The sequence below is a fragment of the Thermobia domestica genome, chromosome 7, assembly GCF_964235325.1.
Source record: "Thermobia domestica chromosome 7, izTheDome1.hap1.1, whole genome shotgun sequence".
Taxonomy (NCBI): domain Eukaryota; kingdom Metazoa; phylum Arthropoda; class Insecta; order Zygentoma; family Lepismatidae; genus Thermobia; species Thermobia domestica.
Genome location: NC_137460.1, coordinates 10,667,048 through 10,693,174, shown reverse-complemented (window position 1 = coordinate 10,693,174; position 26,127 = coordinate 10,667,048). Strand labels below are relative to the sequence as shown.

The following is a 26,127-nucleotide window of genomic DNA, read 5'->3' as shown; positions in this document are numbered from 1 at the left end:
CCCTGCTCATTTTGCTGCATCTGTTAGAGATTGGTTGAATAACAATTTTCCTCACTGGATTAGGAGAAGAGGTCATATGGAGTGGTCCCCTCGTTCGCTAGACCTTTCTTCCCTTGATTTCTTTCGCTGGGGTATGCTCAAAGAGAAAGTTTACTCGATGAAAATTAGAAATTTAAACCACCTGACACAACGCATTACCAGTCAGTGAGCTGAAATCGACGGCAATTCAGACCTATTCCATCGAGTTCATCTTGATCTTGCAAAGCGCGTCAAATTATGCATTGAACAACACGGAAATCATGTTGAAAATATTATTCATTAACATTAAATTGACTAAAATGTGCTTTAAATATGCACCCAGCCTTTATGGACAGACATTTAGAATGAAACTACAAGCTCCCGTATGCTTACGCCCGGAGCTTTTAGGTAACAAATTATATGAATTGCTATTCATCATCTCTTAACAATGAAACAGTCCTAACAGCAACACAATCCTCTCAATCACTATTATAAAGAAAATTACAGTAAAAACTAGAAACAGCGGTTCCAATTTCTAGATAACTTTGGGGAACGGGACTTCAGATATGTATAATATACTGGCTGATATCGAGATCATAGGGGGTTAGGATCCCCTCAGCCCTCAATTTCGGCTCACATTGAAAGTTATGATAACATTTATACAGAAATGAAAATGAAATGAAATCTTTAAGTTTTACGTCCCACGGTTATGTCGGTTAGGCTAAAAGAGACGTGATGATGAGAGATGAGTGAGAAAACCCACGAGCACGGTGTTTGTCCACCACAAAGTTCACACGGCGTGAGCTGGGATCGAAACATTTATACAGAATGCGTGTAAGAATAGGATATGTACTACTGGCAGATAAAATTTAGACACATATCCGAATATTCATCTAGAACATTAATGCTGTACTGAAACTTTATCTCTGATAAAGATTTCTCAGTGAAACACTTTACTAAATGTTTATCTATGTTTCAAACGGTCTACTGAATGATTATCTATGAAAAATGATTTAGGCAAACGTTCTACTGAATGCTTATCTTTGGTAAATATGCCTTAGTCAAACGCTCCATTGAATGCTTATCTATGGTAAAGATGGCTTAGTCAAACGCTCTACTGAATGATGGTAAAGATGCGTTAGTCAAACGCTCTACTGAATGATTATCTCTGGTAAAGATGTCTTAGTCAAGTGCTATATTGAATGCTTATTTGTGGTAAATTTGCCTTAGTCAAACGCTTTACTGAATGATTATCTATGGTAAAGAATGCCTTAGTCAAACGTTTTGCTTATCTCTGACAAAGATGTCTTACTGTTAGTCAAACGCTATACTGAATGCTTTATCAAATATGGTAAAGATGCCTTAATCAAATAAAACTCAAAGCAATGTATTAATTTCAATATTAGTTCTGGTTTCTATTTATTTAATTTTATTATTATATCACTCGTTACTAATTTAAATTCATAGTGTAAACAAAATGCCAATAGCTTGTTTCGCATGCCAAAATTGTCTCCAAATCTGCCATCTTCTGTACACATTTTTTTATTACAAAAATCTTCCAAAATGCTTGATCTCAACTGATAGCTATTTTTATCCTTCTTCCAAGCAGTAGAAGTTTGTAGAGCTATCTTTGGTATCGCAGTTGACGTCTGAACGGTTGCACTCAGTGTTTCCATAGTAACAGTCCACTCCTTCCTTCCAGGAAAGGGCACAACTTCGAATGATTAGGATAGTTTTTTTTTTTGGTAATTATACTTCCTTGTCATGTTTTATTGCAGAAATTTTGAATACGAGCCATGGACAGAAAACACAGAAACGAATTAATACACACTTGCACTCTAGACTTTATTTTGTGGAGGACCGCGATGGCTGAGTGGTAGAGCGTTCACCTCTGCTGCGTGGGATCCCTAGTTCGACCTCCGCTCAAGCCAAGTGAACTTTGTGGTGGACAAACACTGTAAGCGTGGGTTTTCTCTGGGTTCTTCCGTTTCTCTCCCACTTTCTTTCATTCCACCATTTCATTCATTTCTCATCATCACCGTCTCCTTTAACCTAGCCAGCATAAGCCTGGGATGTAAAACCGCAAGATTTCATTTCATTTCTTATTTCGTATATTGCAATTCTGATCTTTCTTTTAGTATTTTCAACGAACTTAAAAAGTTTGTTATTGAGTTTTCTATGTCTATGTGTGTGTGTGTGTTTGTGTTTGTGTGTGTGTGTGTGTGTGTGTGTGTGTGTGTGTGTGTGTGTGTGTTATTTGCGATTTTGAGTCTTCATTGGATAGAGCATCAAAAGCTATTTGAGAAAGTAATGGAATTTTTCGCGTCACTCTTACCGTTCCCGAGACACTGGCCAAAAAAGTTCCGATTTCGAGAGATTTAAGGAGCCATATGTCGAGACCGTAAGTCATAGACAGATTATATTGGTGTCGATCAATATCTAAGAGGATGGTGAACATTTTGATGGCAAATAATAACTGGAGGCTGCTGGCCAACTGCCACCATTCCCCAGATATTGAAAAAAAATGTTTGGATTTCGGGAGATTTAAGGAGCCATATCTCGGGCAGTGATCAGCAAATGCAAGACCAAGACCAAAACCTGGGTGGTCTTGGTCTTGGTCTTGGTCTCGCACTGGAATCCTTGGTCTTGGTCTTGCTTGCAAGAGTCTTGCAAGACTTGCTTCTAAGAAATATTAAGCTTTTCATAGGTAAATTTTACTTTGGATATAAGGGATAATAAATTCTACAATACGCCAATAGTAACAGAAATAGAATGTATGTTTCTAAATGTAATATAATTTACCTTGGTATAAGTATGATGGTAGTGTGCAACATAGGCGATGATCTTTATTTTTGTCAATGGGTGCACACGGTTCACTACTTATAAGATAAATCACAACATTACGCAGTCTTTATATATATATATATATATATATATATATATATATATATATATATATATATATATATATATATATATATATATATATTTTACAGATTCAATATTCCACTTGTTCTCAAACTGGGGAGACTACCCTTGAGATCCATGAAAGAAAATCAAGATGGCACAGATTACAGAAATACCATGAATTGCAAAATTATGTTTACACTCTAAAGGCGTCAGATTTTTTTCTTCTCTACCACTATTAGCTAATCTTTGTATTGAACAAACTTCCAATTAAATATTGGGATTTTGTTTTACTGATTCCAATATATACTCTATGGAACAGAAACATGGACATTACGCCAAAGTGATGAAAAAATTCAACGGAAAACGTATGTGGTGTTAGAAATAGTAGCAGTACGGGAGAAAAGAAGAATTTTAGATGTAATTAAGAGGAGGAAGAGAAACTAGTTTGGACATTGGCTGAGGAGAAACTGTATTATGAGGAAAGTACTAGAGGATGTGGTGGAAGGAAAGAAGGGGAGGGGGCGAAGGAGACTGTAGTTGAAGGAAGATATTAAAACAGAATATTGCTAACTCAAGGCGAAGAGACCAGCTGAGGACCACCGTACATCGAAGCTTCTCAGTTGCAGCAAGTAGTCTGCCAATAAAGGCAGAATAGCAATGATGATGATGCTATGTTTAGCAATATTGTGCATAATAATAATAATAATAATAATAATAATAATAATAATAATAATAATAATAATAATAATAATAATAATAATAATAATAAGCGCCAATGATACATTTCTTTGTGTGTAACAAGCTTTGATTAGAATGATACCGATGTGGCTTGAAATCGAGTAATAACTATAGAAAACATGAACAACCGATTCAGAAGACGATATACTGTAGCTATATGCTACAGAGGCAGATCGACTCACACGGGTTGCATAAACTACTGGAAACACATTCACTCCAATGGTACTTTTACTGAAGCCAAGAAATTTAAGTGATAGATGTAATGACTTTTTCCTTTCCTTCTTTACATTCTACAAAAAAAAAAAAAAAATCGAGTAGTGCCGATGCTTGTGCAAGAGTTTTTGGTCTTGCCCCCTTGGTGTTGGTATTGGTCTTGCATCGGGATCCCTGGTCTTGGTCTTGGTCTTGCATGCAAGAGTCTTAAACACAAACTGCAAGACCAAGACTCCTGCACTCATCACTAATCTCGGGAACGTAAGTCATAGAGAGATGATATCTTGTGAATTTTTCAATTTTGAGCCCTCAATTTTGAGCGTATGTCTTCGTAAAACAACATATCGTAGAATGTTTCAACAAAACTCTTAAACAAAACATGTGGAAAAAATTTAGTACTCAAGGAAATTATAAAGGGATATATAAATATTACAAGAATTATTTAATGAGTATAATATTAAAGTACATAGAACAATTAGTATAAAACCTGTAGAAGTTAATAGCAAAAGTTAATTCTTTCTAAGTTCCTTCTGGCAATGCTCGCATTATCAACTGGTTTCTTCTCCAATTCCCTTCATATTTCATAATGTGTCCAATAATCCTATCTCTTCTTTGCGAAATATTCGGCACTCTACTCCTCTTTTCTGCTACCATTTCCAATACTTTCGTTTCATCTCTTATTCATCAATTTTATTTTCATTCTTTTATACTATTATGTTTCAAATGCTTCCATTCTCCGTTTTTCTTCTTCTAGAGTCCATATCTTAACACCCTTACAGCGCCAGACTCAATACACATGCTTTCATTGTCTTTTCTTTAGTTTTATGTCAATTTTCCACTTGGAAACGTCAGTTTTTCTTTAAATTTCTTTTTCGCCTAACCTTTTTTTCTGGATTTAACGCCTTGTTTGCACTTATTAGGGATTAGGATTAGGAATTAGATTTCTAGGCTTTCGGCATCTATGGTCATGTTGAGACCGTCACGTATGAGGGATGACGTCCCTCGGTGATCACACTATTAGGGGAAAGGGAAGGAAGAAAGCGTTCTGGGACTTGTATGTTAGGTAACATTCCGGCATTTACCTCGGCATTCAGCAACGGAGCTATATGAGATGAGGATCTACAGCTTAACGTGGAATCCGAAACACATAAGCTTACACCGGGAATCGAACCCAGTTCTGCCATGCCGAAGGCGCTAACCGCTTACCCACGACGGAGCTCTGGACAACGTTTTAAGCGCTCATAGCATTGTAGTATTACAGGAAATAAATAAGCGAGTATTCAACGTTTGTTTAGATAACGTGGTGGTTTATGGCACTGTCTTAAGAGAACCCACTGTGTTTCTTGTACTCGTCTGGAGACCTTGAACAAGCGACGCATGTTCTGCGGAGATGCTGCAGTTGTCGGATGTGTGTAGATCCTGCACCAAAGAAGATAACTTTTTTTTTCTCCCTTCAACTGAGTGCGAGGCGAAAGCTCGTTCTAAAGAGGGTCAGTAGTAACATTGAGTTGACTCCACCCACACCCTCAGCGACGCCATTCCGGCTCAATGGAGCTCCGTCGCTTCCCTTGCTCCGAGAGAGAGCTGGGCGTGCCTGCCCCCTGCCGCTTGACAACCCGCAACACATAGCTGCCTTGCTTGCTCGCTCCAGCCAGGATACAGGAAAGCACGAGAAACGATGCTCTTTAGCTAAAGTGTAGAATAAATAGCTAGGTTTCGAAGTGCTGAATCAAGGAATGTTTTTTACCCAATGGTACCGCCTTGTTCAAACTAAAAGGTATAGGTCAATCTTACTAACATATCTACACAACTAAAACTGATTATTTGACAACAAAATGAATTTTTAAACGAAACAAGGCTAGAAAATCATATTCGAAAAAGGGGAAATCTCGTTTCTGATATTATCGACATGAGTTAAGTTTCTGAGTTCAACATCCCTTTCAGCAGCGAGGCTATATGAGACGGGATCTACTGATTAACGTGGAATCCGAACCATATGAGTTCCCACGCCAAAGGTGCGTGCGCTAACCGCTTAGCCACGAAGGAGCTTTATTATAGACACAAATAAATTATGATATGCACTCACGTTTTGTAGAAAATTGATAGAAAAAACTTCGACAATATTACAATTTTAAACTTTCACTAGGAGAATGCCTCTTCTTCGCACGGGGTGAATACGTTTCATTTTGGACACAAAGGCACCAAAATTGTCACCAATCAAGTTAGGAACACCAAAAATTATAAATTCAAAAATAATATCGGTAATTTTCAATTATATTTACATGTCATCCCCTCCCTTAGGAGTAGTAATGGGGCTGAATTTTTATTTAAACGGCATCGAAAGTATCACTGTTTGTCTCAGTGACCCCGAAAATTATGGATTCGTCACTAACATCGGTCATATTGGATCATTTCTATATATCTTCCCTGCACCAAGTTGCAGGGCTGAATTTGGATTTAGACGGCATCGGAAGTGTCACTGCTCATCAAGAGTTCTTTAATCACAAACATAATCAATTTCATTTGTATATATATATAGATACATCAGTGAAATCCTACCATTTTATATAGTAAAAGTAAAGTCCCCTCCCTTTCGGAACAGGCAATGAAGGCCCAAGGACTATATGTGAAACTAAAGGTTCCACTCTTTCTTAACCTCGGTATTTTATGGTGGTGATGTAGTCAGCAAGTCAGCACAATCTTCGCGTGCTCAGCTTACCTAAGGTGTACATTTAAAACTATGAAGGCTGGGTGAATGTCAGAGCGAGATTGCAAGGAGATTAGGAGCAAAAAATCCCGTCCCAACCTGGCTGCCGAGATGGCAGTTGGTCACCGTTAAAAAAAATAGGAGAAGAGGAACTGAATACTAAATCAATGATAGGAAGAAATATACGATACTATTAGGTTGGTGCAAATAAAATGTCAATTCTAGGTGTGTTATTTCTAAGAGCCAACCCCCCAAAAACAAGTTACAATGTGTAATCAGAAAGTGAGGTTACAAACCCTGCAGTGAAACATATATATATATATATATATATATATATATATATATATATTATTTCATAAAAACAATGCAATCAAAAGATTGTACATACATTAGGTTATTTTTCGACATAGTCTCCTTGGAGGTTAAGGCACTTGTCGCATAGTGGAATGAGTTTGAAGATTTCCTTCTGGTAAAAATCCTGTCCTTGCGTGGAACCAATCGGGAACAAACTCTCTGATATTTCAGAATATCGACCACAATGTGACAAACGCTTCCGATCGAGAATTCCAATTCTGCCATCAGATACCTTAATGTGATTCTCCTGTTGATCTGAATCAGCTCTTATAGCTGTGTTCACATCTGTTGATGTCGTACTGGGTTGGTCTTTGCGGTCCTTGTACGTGACGTTTACTCTACCAGCTTCAAACTTTCGACACCATTCTGCGACATGCTGATGAGAAATTACAGTCTTTCCGTAAACGTCTACCAGTTGCCGGTGAATTTCAGCTGTGGTTACATGTTTCGCCCAGAGAAATCGAATAACTGAGCGGACTTCTAGTTTTCCAAACGTGATCCCACTTTTCTAAACGACACGTAATTTGTGTTTACATACAACTAGCACCGTAGATGAAGGATGGCTTAAACTCTGCACAGTTGCCATCTTCATGTATTAGAATTATCGCATACCCCTCATTCCTCTATAACAGACGAAACTCCAGAAATATCGGCATTTTAACCTTAGATTCTGATCATCCCTCGTATAATACCTGGTTAATCACTCAAACAGTGATTGTATTAACTGACCAAATTAGACTGGAGACTGCGATGCTAGGACATCCTATACCATATGTTACATCGTCTAATAATCAGTTAAGTGATTGAGAGGTGCCAGAAGAGAAGGTGGTAGCAGGGAAATACATAAAATAAAATATGGTGGATCAGATCTGAGTTTCACACAATTCATAGAGAATCAGGAATGTTTTTTACGCGACAGCATTGTCATGTAACGAGAGCTACTGCTCCTAGGAAGCAGCTTGCTACCAAAGTGTACTCCAGCTACCGGTGGAGTTAAAAGTCCCATCGTTACAGTTCTGATGCAAGAAATTCGCCGTTACCAGAAGAGCACAGAAATGGTTATCCGAAAGCTGCCCTTCCAATAACTCATTCTTGAAATTGCACAAGATTCCAAGAAAGATCTCTTCCAAAGCTCAGCGGTCAAGGCTTTTCAGGAGGCAAGTGAAATTTATCTTATAGGGCTTTTTGAAGATACCAACCTGTACAGTATTCACGAAAAGGGAGTCACAATCAGGGGCGGATCCAGGGGGGCGATTGGCCCCCAGAAGAGAAAAAATTCTTATTTTATATATATATAAATAAAACCCATCCCAAAGTTTCGAGCCCTTAAAAATAGCAGTATGACAACCCACCGCCCCCCCCAGAAGTTGGTCCTGGATCCGCCCCTGGTCACGATCATGCCGAAAGACACCCAACTTGAACGCCGTATTCATGGATAACGTGCGTTAAGTTTTAAACTGTGTCGAAGTTTTTACTTGAAACTCCAAAGCTACAATTAACCACCATACCAGCAACAATACCTCCTCTGGATGGAGAAGTGGTTTAAGAAATCATTATAGACGTTGATTACGATTCAACCATTGATATCACCTTTTACGATTTGTCAGAGCAGATCAATTTTTCATCTGGAGTGAAAATCCGATACACGAAACTTTCTCAGTTATTCTTTACAATTAAACGACTTCACACCTCTATATGGCTTATCTTGTTGGTCAGTGTCAACTAATAAGTGATATAGCATTCATGTGTTCAACTTTCTCACTTTACTGATTGCACGGACAGTCATGTGATGTATGGCTAAGTCATGTGCAACGCCACGAACCCTTTTCCGACGGAGGCCACTTTCACGGTGCTCCTCAGAAGCTCTTACGAATATTATGTTGGTTGGTGATAACAGGGTTCATTTTGCAATGCTGTGTTACTAACTAGCTAAACGTTTTCGAGAAGTTCGCACTTTTTTTAAAAAAAAAATTTCATCCTTCAGTAAACTTCCCTTATTTTCAGAAGGAAAATTCGATATACTCTCCTAGAGAACCATAAGTTCAAAATTGATTTCAATTCATTTTGAATTCAATCTTTTTTTCACGATCATCATACTGTCATGCTTCACACTAGGTTTTGTCAATCAGGCATGACTGAGTTTGTGGCGAATAATTGGGGGTTACAGCTCTTCCAACGTATAAGTGTAGTTTTCGCACAAGTCACATTATATTTTACATCACAACAAATTGTGTAAAACAGAATCCGAGACCCGATAATAAGAATTTGGAATGATAGATAATAATAATAATAATAATAATAATAATAATAATAATAATAATAATAATAATAATAATAATAATAATAATAATAATAATAATAATAATAATAATAATAATAATAATAAACTCTATGACCTATGGAACTCAGAGGTTAAATGCCACATTTACAAAAGCTCTCCATTGACTTCTGTCCTTAGCCAACTGGACCAGTTTCTATTTTGTACTCCTAGTTCTGCGAGATTTATCTTAATATTGTCCTCCTATCTGCGTCTACGTCTTCCTAATGGTCGTTTTTAGATTGGATTTCCAGTTACAGCTTTGAAAGTGTTCCTACTTTCTTCCATCCTGGCTACATGACCTGTCCACCTGAGTTTTCTAGACTTGATGACTCTAACAATGTTTGGTAAACAGTAAAAAATCATTCAGTTCCTCCTTATGAAGCTCCGTGGCATTATCCCATTCCCGTATCACTGGAAAAAGAATTAAAAACCAATGGTGAATGGTGTGTTCATTCGTTATTTATGAACTAGATGCACTGTTAATGTTTTTTCGCAGCTTGCTGTGCAGGAGGCCCCAGTTTAATACAGAAAGGAAAATCACTCACAATGTGTGTTCCTTACGACCATTGTCATACGACCTCGTTCAACAACGTCCTGTCTCCTGACTGTGTGCACCCCCGTCTGTTTGCTGGACGAGAGTAAAGTTTGTAATGTTAGATGTGTGAATTTAGCCCATCCCTGTGTTGTATTGGTGAGGTAAGTTTGTACCATTTTATTCACATCAACCTAATTTTAGTTAAACAAAAATTAATATTTAAGAGTTAATGATAGAAATTTTACGCTTCATTTCATTAACCGTACTATTTACTGTCATATTGTTAATGTCGTAAGTAAGAGTTTAACGAGAGCATATCTTAGTATGAGTTTCACATCAATAAGTGGCATACCTCTAGTACAGCATCAACTCTTAAGTCTACAGAGAAATTTGTTTTTCTCCATTTTCCCAAAAATTATGCATGGAATTTTACACTAGCTCATCTCAATTTCTTGAGAACAGTGAAATCCATCGATTGACATCTGTCTCATTTGTGGACTAAAGTTTTTTTTTTTTTCTTCGTTAAACACTAATAGCCTAATGATAGCTTAGTAATTGTTGGAAATGAGGCTACGGACATGTAATGTTACGGAATAATGGCACATGAATATATATTGAATATGTGCTGTTAGGTTAGATTCTGTGCAAACAAAATCACGTTGAATCGCAATCAGATCAAGATGGATACGTAATTTAAGAATCTCTTTTATGTTTTCTCATGAATTGGAATCTCTATCTCAAATTAGGTTAATATGTTACGTGATAATTAGTTTGGAGCACTGTTCGTAACGGAAACTATATTCTGGAAATTAGAACTACAGGTATAACGCACCAAATACCTTAGGAGAAATATGTGTGATTATATTTGATCTTGTAAGAACATTAAGCCTAACTTAGAGCTATCGAATGTAGTGGTGGATATAGGTATAAGCAAATAATAAATATAATACAGTTCAGGATGTCCATGAAGTTAGCAGGCCACCTATGGCAGGCCAAAGCTTCGACTTCACACATCGTTAGTGCTTCGTTAGTGCTCGTTAGTGCCGCAAACCCCATCGTTAGTGCTACAAAAATAACGTCTGAATTTTAATAGTTACTATTGGCCTGCTAACTTCATGCCAGCAGGCCAACATATCAGAATCACACCATAAGTGAAATAGCCGGTTTTAGCATCGTTAGTGCTCATTAGTGCTGTAAACATTAACGTTAGTGCTTCTATATATACAGTTTTTAGGGTAACAAAATGGGTCAGTTTTATGAAGCTAGCATGAACTTACCAGACCACCTATGGCAGGCCAGAATTTCGACTTCACAGATCGTTAGTGTTTCGTTAGTGCTCGTTAGTGCTGCAAACCCCATCGTTAGTACTATAAAAATAACGCCGCAATTTTAACCAGTCACTATTGGCCTGCTAACTTCATGCCAATGACCTTGGCAGGCCACATACGACAGGCCACAACTGGGATTTTACACATAGTTAGTGCTTCGTTAGTGCTCGTTAGTGCCGCAAACCCCATCGTTAGTGCTACAAAAATAACGTCTGAATTTTATTAGTTATTATTGGCCTGCTAACTTCATGCCAGCAGGCCAACATATCAGAATCACACAATAAGTGAAGTTGCCGGTTTGAGCATCGTTAGTGCTCGTTAGTGCTGTAAACATTAACGTTAGTGCTTCCATATGTACAGTTTTAGGGTAAAAGAGAGTCCGTTTTATGAAGCTAGCATGAACTTAGCAGGCCACCTATGAAAGGCCAGAATTTCAATTTCACACGTCGTTAGTACTTCGTTAGTGCTCGCTACTGCCACAAATCCCATCGTTAGTGCTACAAAAGTGAGGTCTCAATTTTTGACAGTCACTATGGGCCTGCTAACTTCATGCCAATGACCTTGACAGGCCACATATGACAGGCCACAACTGGGATTTTACACATAGTTAGTGCTTCGTTAGTGCTCGTTAGTGCCGCAAACACTCATTGTTAGTGCTACAAAAATAATGTCTGAATTTTAATAGTTATTATTGGCCTGCTAACTTCATGCCAGCAGGCCAACATATCAGAATCACACCATATGTGAAGTTGCCGGTTTGAGCATCGTTAGTGTTCGTTAGTGCTTTAAACATTAACGTTAGTGCTTCCATATGTACAGTTATAGGGTAAAAAAAGAGTCCGTTTTATGAAGCTAGCATGAACTTAGCAGGCCACCTATGGCAGGCCAGAATTTCAACTTCACACGTCGATGGTACTTCGTTAGTGTTCGTTACTGCCACAAATCCCATCGTTAGTGCTACAAAAGTAAGGTCTCAATTTTTGACAGTCACTATGGGCCTGCTAACTTCATGCCAATTAACTGGCAGGCCACCTATGGCAGGCCAGAATTTCGACTTCACACATCGTTAGTGCTCGTTAGTGCCAGAAACCACATCGTTAGTGCTACGAAAATAACGTCTCAATTCTTAATAGTCACTATTGGCTTGTAACTTCATGCCAATGAGCTTGGCCGGCCACCTATGGCAGGCCAGAAGTTCGACTTCACACGTCGTTAGTACTTCGTTAGTGCTCGTTAGTGCCAGAAACCACATCGTTAGTGCTACGAAAATAACGTCTCAATTCTTAATAGTCACTATTGGCTTGCAACTTCATGCCAATGAGCTTGGCCGGCCACCTATGGCAGGCCAGAAGTTCGACTTCACACGTCGTTAGTACTTCGTTAGTGCTCGTTACAGCCACAAATCCCATCGTTAGTGCTACAAAAGTAAGGTCTCAATTTTTGACCGTCACTATGGGCCTGCTAACTTCATGTCAAAGAACTTGGCAGGTATCCTATGGGAGGCCAGAATTTCGACTTCGCACGTCGTTAGTACTTCGTTAGTGCTCGTTAGTGCCAGAAACCACATCGTTAGTGCTACGAAAATAACGTCTCAATTCTTAATAGTCACTATTGGCTTGTAACTTCATGCCAATGAGCTTGGCTGGCCACCTATGGCAGGCCAGAAGTTCGACTTCACACGTCGTTAGTACTTCGTTAGTGTTCGTTACTGCCACAAACCCCATCGTTAGTGCTAGGAAAATAACGTCTCAATTTTAGTAGTTAGTATTGGCTTGATTGGTCTGCTAACTTGATGCCAGCAGGTGAACATATCGAAATCACACCAGAAATGAAACTGCCGGTTCGAGCGTTAGTACTCGTTATTGCGATAAACATTAATGTTTCTGCTTCTATATATACAGATTTTTGCGTAACAAAATGGGCCAGTTTCATGAAGCTGACAAGCCACCTATGGCAGATCACGATGTCAACCTCACATATCGTTTGTGTTTCGTTCGTACTCGTTAGTGCTATACATTCCTTTGTTAGTGCTTCAAAGACAACGGATATATACAGTATAATATTTAAGAAATCGATTTTCCTCATCTAACTGCATGTCAACACGTCCCACAGAGCTTACCCCAGAGCACAATCTCGATTGCACTCATTAGTGGTCGTTAGTGGCGCATGCCTTATCGTTACTGCTCTATAGATATTGCCTACAAATTTGTAAAACGCTGTTATTGGCCTACTAACTTGTGGCAGCACGCCAGGGACGAAACCTACGATATATGGCACCCGTCATTAGTGCTTCGTTAGTACTTGTTACTGAAGATTATTATATCGTTATTGCTTCATAGTTAATAACTACATTAAAAAAAACATTAATGGCTGCAACATAATGGCAGCAGACAACGGACGAAATGTACGACAGACCACAATTTTGATCGCATCCGTCATTAGTGCGTCGTTAGTAGTCGTTAGTGCCCCATATCCCACCGCTAGTGCTTCACAGAAAACGAATATATTTTTAAGAAAAGACATTTTTGCCTGCTAATTTCATGCCAGCAGATCAAGACCAAATCTACGCAGACCACAATTTTGATTACACCTGTTATTAGTGACTTGTTAGTGTTAGCTAGTGCTGCGTATTCCATCGTTAGTGTTCCACAGTCAAGGTCTAAAATTCTACAAACTTCATTTTCATCTCATAATTTCATGCCAAAAAGCCACCTACTAAGCCTACAACAGACCACAATTTTGGTTACACCCGTCATTAGTTAATCGTTAGTGCTTGTTAGTGCGCCATATCCAATCGTTTGTGCTTCACAGATAACGGGTACATTCTTGAAGAAAACCATTATTGGCCTGGTAACTTCATGCCAGTAGTCGAGGGACGAAATAGACGGTAACCCAAAAGTTTGATTACATCTGTCACTAGTTCTTCTTTAGTGCTCATTAGTGCCGCACATCTCATCGTTAGTGTTCGCTAGTCCTGCATATCCCATCGTTAGTATTGCATATATAACGACTACATTTTTTAAAGAAATCCATTGTTGCCATGCTAACCTCAACCCAGGAAACGAGGAACATGATCAACTGGAGGGTACAATTTTGTTTACATATGCAATTAGTGCTTCATCAGCACATGTCTGGTCTGCTGGCATGTAGTTAACAGGTCACTAATGGCCTTAAAAATGTAGCCGTATTCGGTGGATCACTGATAGTGGGATAGCGGCACTGGAAATACTTAAGAAGCACTAGTGACAGGTGTAATCAAAATTGTGTTCTTGTGCGGATTTGGTCTATGTCTCCTACCATAAAATTAGCAGGCCAATACTGCCTTTCTTAAAAAATATAGTCGACATATGTGCAGTACTTATTATAAGATATGGAGCACTAACGAACACTAACGATGGGATGTGTGGCACTAGAGAGCCCTAAAGTAACACTAATGACAGATCTAATCAAAATTGTTGTCTGCATAGATTTCATCCCTGTTCTGCTGCCATAAATTTAGCAGGCAAAAAATGTTTTTCTTGAAAGATGTAGCCGTTAGCTTTGAGGAACCAACGGTCTGACATGTGACACTAACGAGCACTCATGAAGCACTAATGAGGAGTGTAATCTAAATTGTAACCTGCTTTAGATTTCGTCCCTGTTCTGATGGTATCAAGTTAGCTTGCCAATACTTGCTTCTTAAAAAAATGTAGCTGTTATTCGTGAACCATTAACGATGGAATATGCGGCACTGACGAGCACTCGTTAAGCACTAATGAAGAATGTAATATAAATTGTGGTCTTCTCTGGTCCCTAGTATGCTGGAATAAAGTTAAAAGGCTAGTAATGGCTTTATTAAAAACGTAGCCTATATATATATATATATATATATATATATATATATATATATATATATATATATATATATATATATATATATCGAATATTAACTATGGGATATGCAGCACCAACGAAGAAGTAATGACAGATGCACTAACGGTTTCATATGAGGCACAAAAGAGCACTAATGAAGCCTAATGACGGGCGTAATCAAAACTGTGTGTCTCCCGTAGATTTCGTCACTGGTCTGCTACCATACTATTATCAGATCAATATTGGCTTTCTTAAAAAGTGTAGCCTTTATCAGTGGATCACTAACGGTGGAATATGCGCGCCTGACGCGTTCTGATGAAGCACTAATTGCATATGTAATCAAAATATTACCCTCCAGTTGATCTTGTTCCTCGTTTCCTGGGTTGAGGTTAGCATGGCAACAATGGGTTTCTTTAAAAAATGTAGCCGTTATATATGCAATACTAACGATGGGATATGCAGGACTAGCGAACACTAACGATGAGATGTGCGGCACTAACGAGCACTAACGAAAAACTAGTGACAGATGTAATCAAACTTGTTGGTTGCCGTCTATTTCGTCCCTCGACTACTGGCATGAAGTTACCAGGCCAATAATGGTTTTCTTCAAGAATGTACCCGTTATCTGTGAAGCACAAACGATTGGATATGGTGCACTAACAAGCACTAACGAGGAACTAATGACGGGTGTAATCAAAATTGTGGTCTGTTGTAGGTTTAGTGCGTTGCTTTTGGCATGAAATTATGAGATGAAAATGAAGTTTGTAGAATTTTAGACCTTAACTGTGGAACACTAACGATTTAATACGCAGCACTAGCTAACACTAACAAGTCACTAATAACGGGTGTAATCAAAATTGAGGTCTGCGTAGATTTGGTCTTGATCTGCTGGCATGAAATTAGCAGGCAAGAATGTCTTTCCTTAAAAATATATTCGTTTTCTGTGAAGCACTAGCGGTGGAATATGGGGCACTAACGACTACTAACGACGCACTAATGACGGATGCGATCGAAATTGTGGTCTGTCGTACATTTCGTCCATTGTCTGCTGCCATTATGTTGCAGCCATTAATATTTTTTTTTAAATGTAGTTATTAACTATGAAGCAATAACGATATAATAATCTTCAGTAACAAGTACTAACGAAGCACTAATGACGGGTGCCATCTGTCGTAGGTTTCGTCCTTGCGTGCTGCCACAAGTTAGCAGATCAATAACAGTTTGTACAAATTTGTAGGCAATATCTATAGAGCAGTAACGATAGGGCATGCGCCAGTAACAACCACTAATGGGTGCAATCGAGATTGTGCTCTGGGGTAATTTCTGTGGAACATGTTGACATGCAGTTACGTGAGGAAAATCGATTTCTTAAATATTACACTGTATATATCCGTTGTCTTTAAGGCACTAACGAAGGGATGTATAGCACTACCAAGCACGAACGAAACACAAACGATATGTGAGGTTGACATCGTGATCTGCCATAGGTGGCTTGTCAGCTTCATGAAACGGGCCCATTTTGTTACGCAAAAATCTGTACATATAGAAGCAGTAACATTAATGTTTATCGCAATAACGAGCACTAATGCTGCTCGAACCGGCAGTTTCATTTCTGGTGTGATTTCGATACGTTCACCTGCTGGCATCAAGTTAGCAGACCAATCAAGCCCATACTAACTATTAAAATTGAGACGTTATTTTCCTAGCACTAACGATGGGGTTTGTGGCAGTAACGAACACTAATGAAGCACTAACGACGTGTGAAGTCTAAATTCTAGCCTCCCATATGATGCGTGCCAAGTTCATTGGCATGAAGTAAGCAGGCCCATAGTGGCTGTTAAAAATTGAGACGTTATATTTTGTAGCACTAACGATGGGATTGTTGCACTAACGAGCATTATCGAAGTACTAACGATCTGTGAAGTCGAAATTCTGGTCTGCCATATGTGGTCTGCTAAGTTCACTGGCATGAAGTTAGCAGGCCAATAGTGATTGTTAAAAATTGAGAAGTTATTTTTGTAGCACTAACGATGGGGTTTGCGTCACTAACGAGCACTAACGAAGCACTAACGATCTGTGAAGTCGAAATTCTGGTCTGCCATATGTGGTCTGCCAAGTTCACTGGCATGAAGTTAGCAGGCCAATAGTGATTGTTAAAAATTGAGACGTTATTTTTGTAGCACTAACGATGGGGTTTGCGGCACTAACGAGCACTAACGATCTGTGAAGTCGAAATTGTGGTCTGCCATATGTGGTCTGCCAAGTTCACTGGCATGAAGTTAGCAGGCCAATAGTGATTCTTAAAAATTGAGACGTTATTTTTGTAGCACTAACGATGGGGTTTGCGGCACTAACGAAGCACTAACGATCTGTGAAGTCGAAATTCTGGTCTGCCATATGTGGTCTGCCAAGTTCACTGACATGAAGTTAGCAGGCTAATAGTGATTGTTAAAAATTGAGACATTATTTTTAGCACTAACGATGGGGTTTGCGGAACTAACGAGCACTAACGAAGCACTAACGATCTGTGAAAGCAAAATTCTGGTCTGCAATATGTGGTCAGCTAAGTTCATTCCAGCTTCATAAAACGGACTCATTTTTTACCCTAAAAGTGTATATATGGAAGCACTAACGTTAATGTTTATAGCACTAACGAGCTCTAACGTTGCTCGAACCGGTAATTTCACTTTAGGTGTGATTTTGATATGTTGGCCTGCTGGCATGAAGTTAGCAGGCCAATAGTAACTATTAAAATTCAGACGTTATTTTTGTAGCACTAACGATGAGGTTTGCGGCACTAACGAGCACTAACGAAGCACTAACGATCTGTGAAGTCGAAATTCTGGTCTGCCATATGTGACCTGCCAAGTTCATTGGCATGAAGTTAGCAGGCCAATAGTGACTAGTGAAAATTTAGGCGTTATTTTTATAGCACTAACGATGGGGTTTGCGGCACTAACGAGCACTAACGAAGCACTAACGATCTGTGAAGTTGAAATTCTGGTTTGCCATAGGTGGCCTGCTAAGTTCATGCTACGTTCATAATACTGACCCATTTTGTTGCCCTAAAAACTGTATATATAAAAGCACTAACGTTGATGTTTATAGCACTAACGAGCACTAACGTTGCTCGAACCGGTAATTTCACTTTTGGTGTGATTTTGATATGTTGGCCTGCTGGCATGAAGTTAACAGGCCAATAGTAACTATTAAAATTCAGACGTTTTTTTTGTAGCACTAACGATGGGGTTTGCGGCACTAACGAGCACTAACGAAGCACTAACGATGTGTGAAGTCGAAGTTCTGGCCTGCCATAGGTGGCCTGCTAACTTCATGGACATCAGTTCAGGCCCGTAGTCAGCCCAAAAATGTAGGGGGGGGCGGTTGAAGTAAGGGGGGTAGCCCGATCCAACCATATGATAGTTCATCACCATATTATAGTTCTTTTGCAATCCTAGTGTAAAAATTTTAGGGAGCCAGCAAAAATTTAGGGGGCCCGGCCCCCTAGACACCCTGGATACGGGCCTGATACAGTTACAGATTATACGTGCACTAAATAATATAAAATATTTTAATGGTAATAGCCATAGAATAGCCTACGTAAACATTTGATATCGATTGTATTTTGTTTTAGCTGAGCGATTTGATGGAAGACAGTAACTCCCCTAAGGGCGCAAGCCCGGGCGCCCCCAAAGCTCATGTGGGCCCCCATGTATTTTTATGAATAAGTATTTTTTATGTATTTTTTAGTGTTATATCTATTGCTACAAGTATTTATTTTAAATGAATGTACAAACCCAAATCTGAATGCTCCCCCCAAAGTTTGGTCTACAGACCCGGGTAAAACACCCATGATCAGCGCCCTTGACTCCCCCAATAAAATTCGTGCGGGATTCAGCCAGGTGATTATTTCAGACGATTTCTCCAGGGTTGAAAAAAATATTAGTACACAGAGGGTGAAAGTAGTATGGTATTAAATAATTATTTACATGTCGTAGATGAAGAACCTGGATAAAAACACGCATGATCATGATATTAAATCATAAATGATACGAGTCTAGAATTCAAGAGTGATCGAGTCGCCACTGAATAATGGTATTTTATTTTCTTTGCTTTCTGCACCTGATTCATGTGAAATGTTTATGAGTGTCGTGCCGCCGGCTAATCGATAATAAAGGTCTTTTTCTTTGTTATTTTATTCGTTTCTCTGTCTCCGTTGCAATGATTGGCCAAATTGCTCTCTCTGTTTCTTCCTTCCGAGTAAAAGACGCTTTTTCGTTTCACGTTAAAACTAAAACAGAAAACATGTTTTGCCTTTTTTTTCCCCAAGCCTTAACTTACAAGAATTCTATTATACAGATTTACCAGTTTTATGTTTCTGGGAATGTCATTTTAGCTTAAGACGTATTTAGGAAGGAAGCTAAACGGAAACATTGTTGACTTAATATTATGGTTAGTAAATGACTTCTGTTTTTCCGTTGAATCAAATTACCATAAGATTCTTTTTCCAGTAACGCTAAAAATGTTCTGTTTACGCGCGAAAGTCCTCGAGATGTATTTTTATTAATTCACGTTAGTTCAGTTTTTTAAAAATTATTATTATTATTATTAAAGTCTCTGATTTACAGGCTCGTATCCAAGAGGGATCTAGGGGGGGCCGGCCCCTCTAAAAATTTTCACGGTAGGCTTGAAAATGAACTATAATATAGTGATGAACTACGAGGCGTGTTTTTTGAGTATTCTAAGGTCCGTTTGAACATAAGTACACAACGAAAGGATATTTTAAAAAAGTAAATTTATTTTCAGAAAATACATACTTTACTCTATTTTTCGATATAATTGCCAAATTTGATCAAACACTTATCATACCTCTTAACCAATTTCAAAATACCCTCTTCATAAAAACTTGACGCCTGCTCCGATAACCAAGAGTCCACTGCCGTTTCTCGGGACCCAACGGGAGCAGTAAACTTTAGATGTTCAGAAACAATTTTGTAAAGCACTGATTTCGACACGTCAGGAAATTCGTTTGAGAGACCTGTTATTGTGAAGCGTCTGTTCTCACGAACCCTCGCTTCAACTGAAGCCACCAAATCGTCTGTAATCGAAGAAGGGCGACCGGAGCGGTCCTCATCATGGACGTTGTCACGACCATTTTTGAATTCTCGTACCCACTTACGCACATTGCTTGCACTCATAACAGTATCACCGTACACTTCGTAAATCTGTCAATGAATTTCTGCAGCAGACAGGTTTGTTGCTGACAAAAAACGTATCACTGAGCGAACCTCACACGCGGCGGGCGACTTGATAGTCTTAAACATTGTGAAAGCACAGAACACAACCCTACAGGTCAGCTGAAACTGAGCACAGTTGTTTCCAAGGCATGCCGCTACACGGCACACTCGCTCGTTGCGGTATGCGCGCGTACTACAAGTGTCTACAACAAAACGGACCTTACTTAAAAAACACGCCTCGTATAATATGGTTGGATCGGACCCTACCTAACTTCTACCGCCCCCCCCCTCTACATTTTTGGGCTGGCTACCGGCCTACCGATTACAAACATCCTGACTATTATGGAAAGTTTTATACAAGGTGCGGGCGTAAATAGGGTTGCCAACTGTTGAAAATAAAAATACTGGGTACCCTCCTGGAATATAGAAACTCTTTAAGATTGTGACACCATCGCTCACCGAAAGTGGGTTACATCACATAAAATCGAGCGATTCGGAGTTCGAATTTTAATAACTTTAGTTACTTTTAAAGCATTTATTAAACTCACTTATTCCAGTTTTGGTTGAGTGAACACATGTAATTTTTGCAGTCTACCATCAATAATACATCGTATTAGGCACGTAGCCAGGATTTCGTGAAGGGGGGGGGGGGGTTCGTGACATGAAATACTGTGGTCATACACCAGGGTCTCGATCACTCTAAACTATTTTACTGGAACATATATTGGTTCGTTTAGCCAGGATTTCGTAACGGGAGGAGGGGGAGTGACATGAAATTCTAAAGGCCCAGGAGCTTGATCAATCTAAATTACTTTACTATCAACATATATTGGTTTGTTAGGACAATAAAATTAGGATATCTTGGTGAGTGTTTTAATAACAAACTATGAAGAAATCTCGAGTAAAATAATAATTAAAAAAAGTATTGAAAAAGATTTTACAATATTTACGTCCTTCCTCTGTGTATTCAAATATAACTATTTTCCTTTCATTATGACCTTAACTATTATAAAAAGTACATATTTACTATTATAAAAAGTACTTCAATAATGTAAAAAGCATTTCAATAATCTCTTGTAAAATATTTTACAATATCTGCGTTCCTTTCTCTGTCGAATCAAAATGCTAATAGAACTTTCTTTCCACATAAATTATTATTCCGCCAATTACTGTCGGTTCGAAATGACAAGTTAAAGGAGCAGTAGAAAATTGTTTTTGAAATAAGATGTTTGATACTGCAACGATGCGATGACGAAACATTATCATAAAAAATGTCCACGCTGTTACTCAACGGTATTATGCATTCGGAAACTTGAAATCTCCCTGACTAGTAGCAGAAATTCTGACAATTCCGTAACTTTTCTAGAAATTTCAATTTCACTGACTCTTCCAGGATATCTTGCTCACCTGGCCACCATGTATTGCAAATAATACAAATCTCCTCATAAGAAAGAGTAACCAAAAGCTTCCTGTAGATTTATATTTTTTATTTTTAACGATGATACTTCTTTTTCTCATTTCATTTTGTTTCATCCTTCCTTTATTTTTTCATTTCTAGTCTCGAAGGGGGGGTCCGGACCCCCCTTGACTACGTGCCTGATCGTATTTAAAATAGAAAATCAAATATAATTGGCAATATAATAATGGCATGCACAAAATATAGCTACTTGAAAAATAAGTCTTACCAGCTTCACTGGGGCTGGTAATGTCTCATAATGTCTACATACTTTTACTAGATCTGGAGACATTATTTAATTGGAAGATGTAGCTGAGGACGAAGCAGTGTTAGCTCTAGAAAAGCACTAGAAAAGGTACTTTTGTCGACCTTTAGCAGTTTTGATAAGTTCAGTAAATTTTCCTGTCTTCAACTCTTGAGCAAATTCCGCGCACGACAGGCCGATATCAAAGCAAATTATAAACTCTGCTTTAACCATGTTCATTGACAAACAATTCCTTTCCTCACTCCAAAATAATCTCAATAGAACAGCGAATAGGACTAGTAAGAGGAAAAATTACCGGATATTTAACGCCCGGTTTTGAGGTCGCACCGGACACCGGCCAAGGAGCTCAAAAATCGAAGTGTCCCGTAAAAAAACCGGACGGTTGGCAACCCTAAGTGAATCTTTTTAAAGTATTTACCTTCCAATGAATTTAACTATTTCCTCTTCTTAAAAATAACATTATCAAGTGTTTTTTAATTTTTTTTTTACAGATCTTCGAAACACTGTCGAGTCCAGGCTTGCCAATCATACTATAATTTATCATGAAATACGATAATATAAACCCTAATGCTATATACAATAATGCCCTTGCGTTAATCGATAATTTTAGAACATACATACTTTTTTTTTGCAGTTTTTAAATGTACAAATAAATTGTACACACGTATTAAATAATTATAAACCACACACACTGAGGTTATTAACAGTCATTCCCTCGAAAATAAATCAATAACAATTTGAGAATTGGCAAATGGCAACTCTGCTTCCATTCTTTAAATCCAATTGCTAGAGTAACACACATTATGTCAGGGGCGTCATTTAGGGGGGGGGGCAGGGAGTGGCATTTTCCACCCTGAGTTTGAGATGTATATGGATTTTATCAATATAGTAGTAGTAAATCAGTGAAAAACGCGAAATTTTACTTATATCAAGGGGTCTTGCCCCCCCCCAAGCCAAATCTGAAATGACGCTACTGCATTATGCTTTTATTTTTTGTTTAATTATGTTTTATATCCTTCCAAATTATGCTTTATTATTAATTTCAATCATTGCTTTATATTAATCGTGTATAATGTATAATATTTACTATACATGAAATATTCTAAATATCTTGATCTATTTATTAATATTTTATGCATTTAGTTTCTTTAATATCTAATGAACTTTCTACTTAATGCACTGTAAATAGATATGCTTTACTGCGCACCTTCGGCGTGGAAGACCCGGGTTCGATTCCCGGCAGGAGTTCTTGTGGTTCGGATTCCATGTTAATCAGTACGTCCCGTCTCATATAGCCTCGCTCTGAAAGGGACGTTAAACTCAAAATCAACTCGACTCAACTCGAGTTAGTTTTTTTAATCGCTTGTGTGCGCCTTAGAGATGCACATGCAGTGTATACAGAAAGGAAAAGTAAAATATGCCACCAAAAATTACAGAAAGTGCTTAAGTTCAAGAGTACACATAAGAATAGAAATAATGAAAAAAAAAAGCTTTCCATTGTTACATCGTTATGTACTCAAAGATTTTGCATTGTAAATATTGGTTTTAAAAATATTCGAATAGAGTTTTCCAAGATTTGTGCTAAGTATTTTAAATTATGCTTTATCCTTTATTTTCTAAAATTATGCTTTTAAAATTAGTTTCTTCTGGACTCTTAATAGACAACCACAACCATTTTCAAGGTACACTCATGTCCAAAATGATTGCCGCATATCTATAACTGTCTTCTTGTAAGAATATAATTTGATAATGATTTTGCAGGGTACTTTTAATACTGATACTATGTGTATAATCCGGAAATGTATATTTGTGATAAATTTCATAGGAAAAGAATTATAAACACGAAAATTAGAATGAGTAAAACAAAATGTTGCTAAATGGACAAGAAAGTTTAATTTTCGTTTTGTTGTTCTTATTTACTGCTCTTTTGATATGAAATTTGCTACATACATGTCTTTGCCGATTATACACATGCTAACATTATAAGAAATACCGGGCGAATTCATTATCAAATTATATTCCTATAACATGTTTATAGACATGCGACAGTAATTTTGGACATGAGTGTACCAACCATATGTGTAAATTGCCGTTATGCTTTTTATGTTTCTTTATGCTTTTGGGTTGCCCTACCACTTATATTTACGAGGAGGTGTAAATATTGTTGTTGTTTAGAGTGGTGTTAATAAGGATTTCTTTTCTTAAAAAAAAAAAAAAAAAAATGTTGAGGACAGTGACGTCGATTTGGAGTTCGAAACTGAGGATTACTAGATAAGTTTATTTATATTATTGCTATTATTACTAGTATTATTATACTTATTTCTACAATTGGCGGTGGGTATGTAAAATGCGTTAAGTCAAAAATTATTGTTTTTAGAGAAATCGCATTTGAAAGTTCACACATAAATCCAAAATCCGGTTTTGGGAAAATGATTAGCTGTTGTAACTTTTTTTTTTTTTTTTAATTTATGTCTCAAACCCAAAACCAGATTTTTGGATTTATATTTGAACTGTCAAATGCGATTTGTCTACGCACTTTACACACCCACCCGCCAATTATCAGTTGCATAACGAATATACGATTTTATTTTTTTGTAATATGCGATAATTTTAAATACACAGAGAAAAATCCGTTCTCCGGATAGCGGTAAATTGTACAAATATACGGCATCTTCTTGCTTACTATAGAAATCAGTACGGAGCATACGTTATCCCGTATGCTACATAGGTACTGCCCTTAGATGTTACATCATGCCGTTGGAGGATGTATGACATCTAACAGTTTTCCGTATATCACATGCATATACTTATGTTACCTTCGTCAGCTATATGTTCTATACGTCCATTTGTATGTGAGATCCTGACCGCCTACATTGTTTCATACGGAAAATACATATAGATGGAACACTAATACAGAAAGTATTATAAAACATGCGTTTTGAGTTATACGTCTGTTGTACGTTAAGTCCAAAAACGTATGTAACCTACCTTTTTAAGTACGCCACCTACATTATTTTCTCAGTGTACTAATATCGATAATTTTGTTGTCTGGGATTGGCAACTCTGGTCGAGTCATTGACAGTACATATGCTTAACATTCGGTTTAGTGTGTGCGATGTTTGCAGAACCTCTGCTCTTACGCGGCAATCTTGAACATGTGAAAAACGAAAATTAGATTCGATAAGTTTTTTTTTTTTTTTTTTTTTTTTAAATAGGATTTAGGATTTAGATTTCTGGGCTGTCATCATATATGGCCATTTATCCCTCGTCACGTTTGAGAGATTACGTCAATCAGCGAGCACACAATCCGGGGAAAGGGGGAGGAAGAAAGGATTAAGGAAGGAAGAAGGTGGGCTGGGACCTATAAATTAGGTACCACCCCGACATTTGCCTGGTATGGATGAAGAAAACCTTGGAAAACCTTTTTCAGGGTGACTGGACTGAAGAAGCGTTTTACATTTTTCTCGACCGAGTACCCCCACAGGGAATCGAACTCGAGACCGATCGCACCGAAGGCGAAAGCATCAGCGACTGTGCTACACGGGACCACTTCGATAAGTTTGTATAAAGTAATGAATGACTTAGCACTGTCGTTGAATGCTTAGCAAGATATTGTTGTACAGAGAATTCTCTGACATCTTGTTTCTCGATCCTACTGTATACACCAGGCTTTATCTCCCGTCACGATAAGCTTGAAGAAATTGTTGTTCTGTACTGCAGACAGTGGTGCCAACCTGGAAAATTTTAAAATCCCGTCTCTAAAGTCAAAAAGTCTTATTTTGCTTTCGAATTTCCTACATTATACTACTAATATAATAATAATAATAATAATAAAACTAAGAAAAGTTCATATGAAGCTAAGCTCAAAAGTGGATAGTTTTGGAGTTGTAGGGTCCCGAAAACGTTAAACAAGTGAACTTTGAAAGTTCATAGCTCCATTACTATCGGACCTATCGTAGTTGGGTCAAGACGTCACTGAAAAACTGGTATGTGAACTATCCAAATATTCATCTTTAAGAACTCTTCAGTTCTTGTACACTAATTTTTAGAGAGGTAGGTGGAGAGTGATCAAGTACTCCCAAACAGCCTCTCTAAAAAATGATTATGCAAGTACCTGAGGTTCTGAAAGTGGATATTTGGATAGTTCACATACTAGTTTCTCAGTGATATCTTGACCCGACTATGAAAGATCCC

The 26,127-nt window shown here is 38.0% G+C and overlaps 1 protein-coding gene across 15 annotated transcripts in view; it reads right to left on the bottom strand.

Moving 5' to 3' along the window:
* The window catches only part of cac (calcium voltage-gated channel subunit cacophony), a 1,271,727-nt gene that overhangs the window by 507,812 nt on the left and 737,788 nt on the right, over positions 1-26,127 (bottom strand). The gene's annotated exons all lie outside the window — the stretch shown is intronic.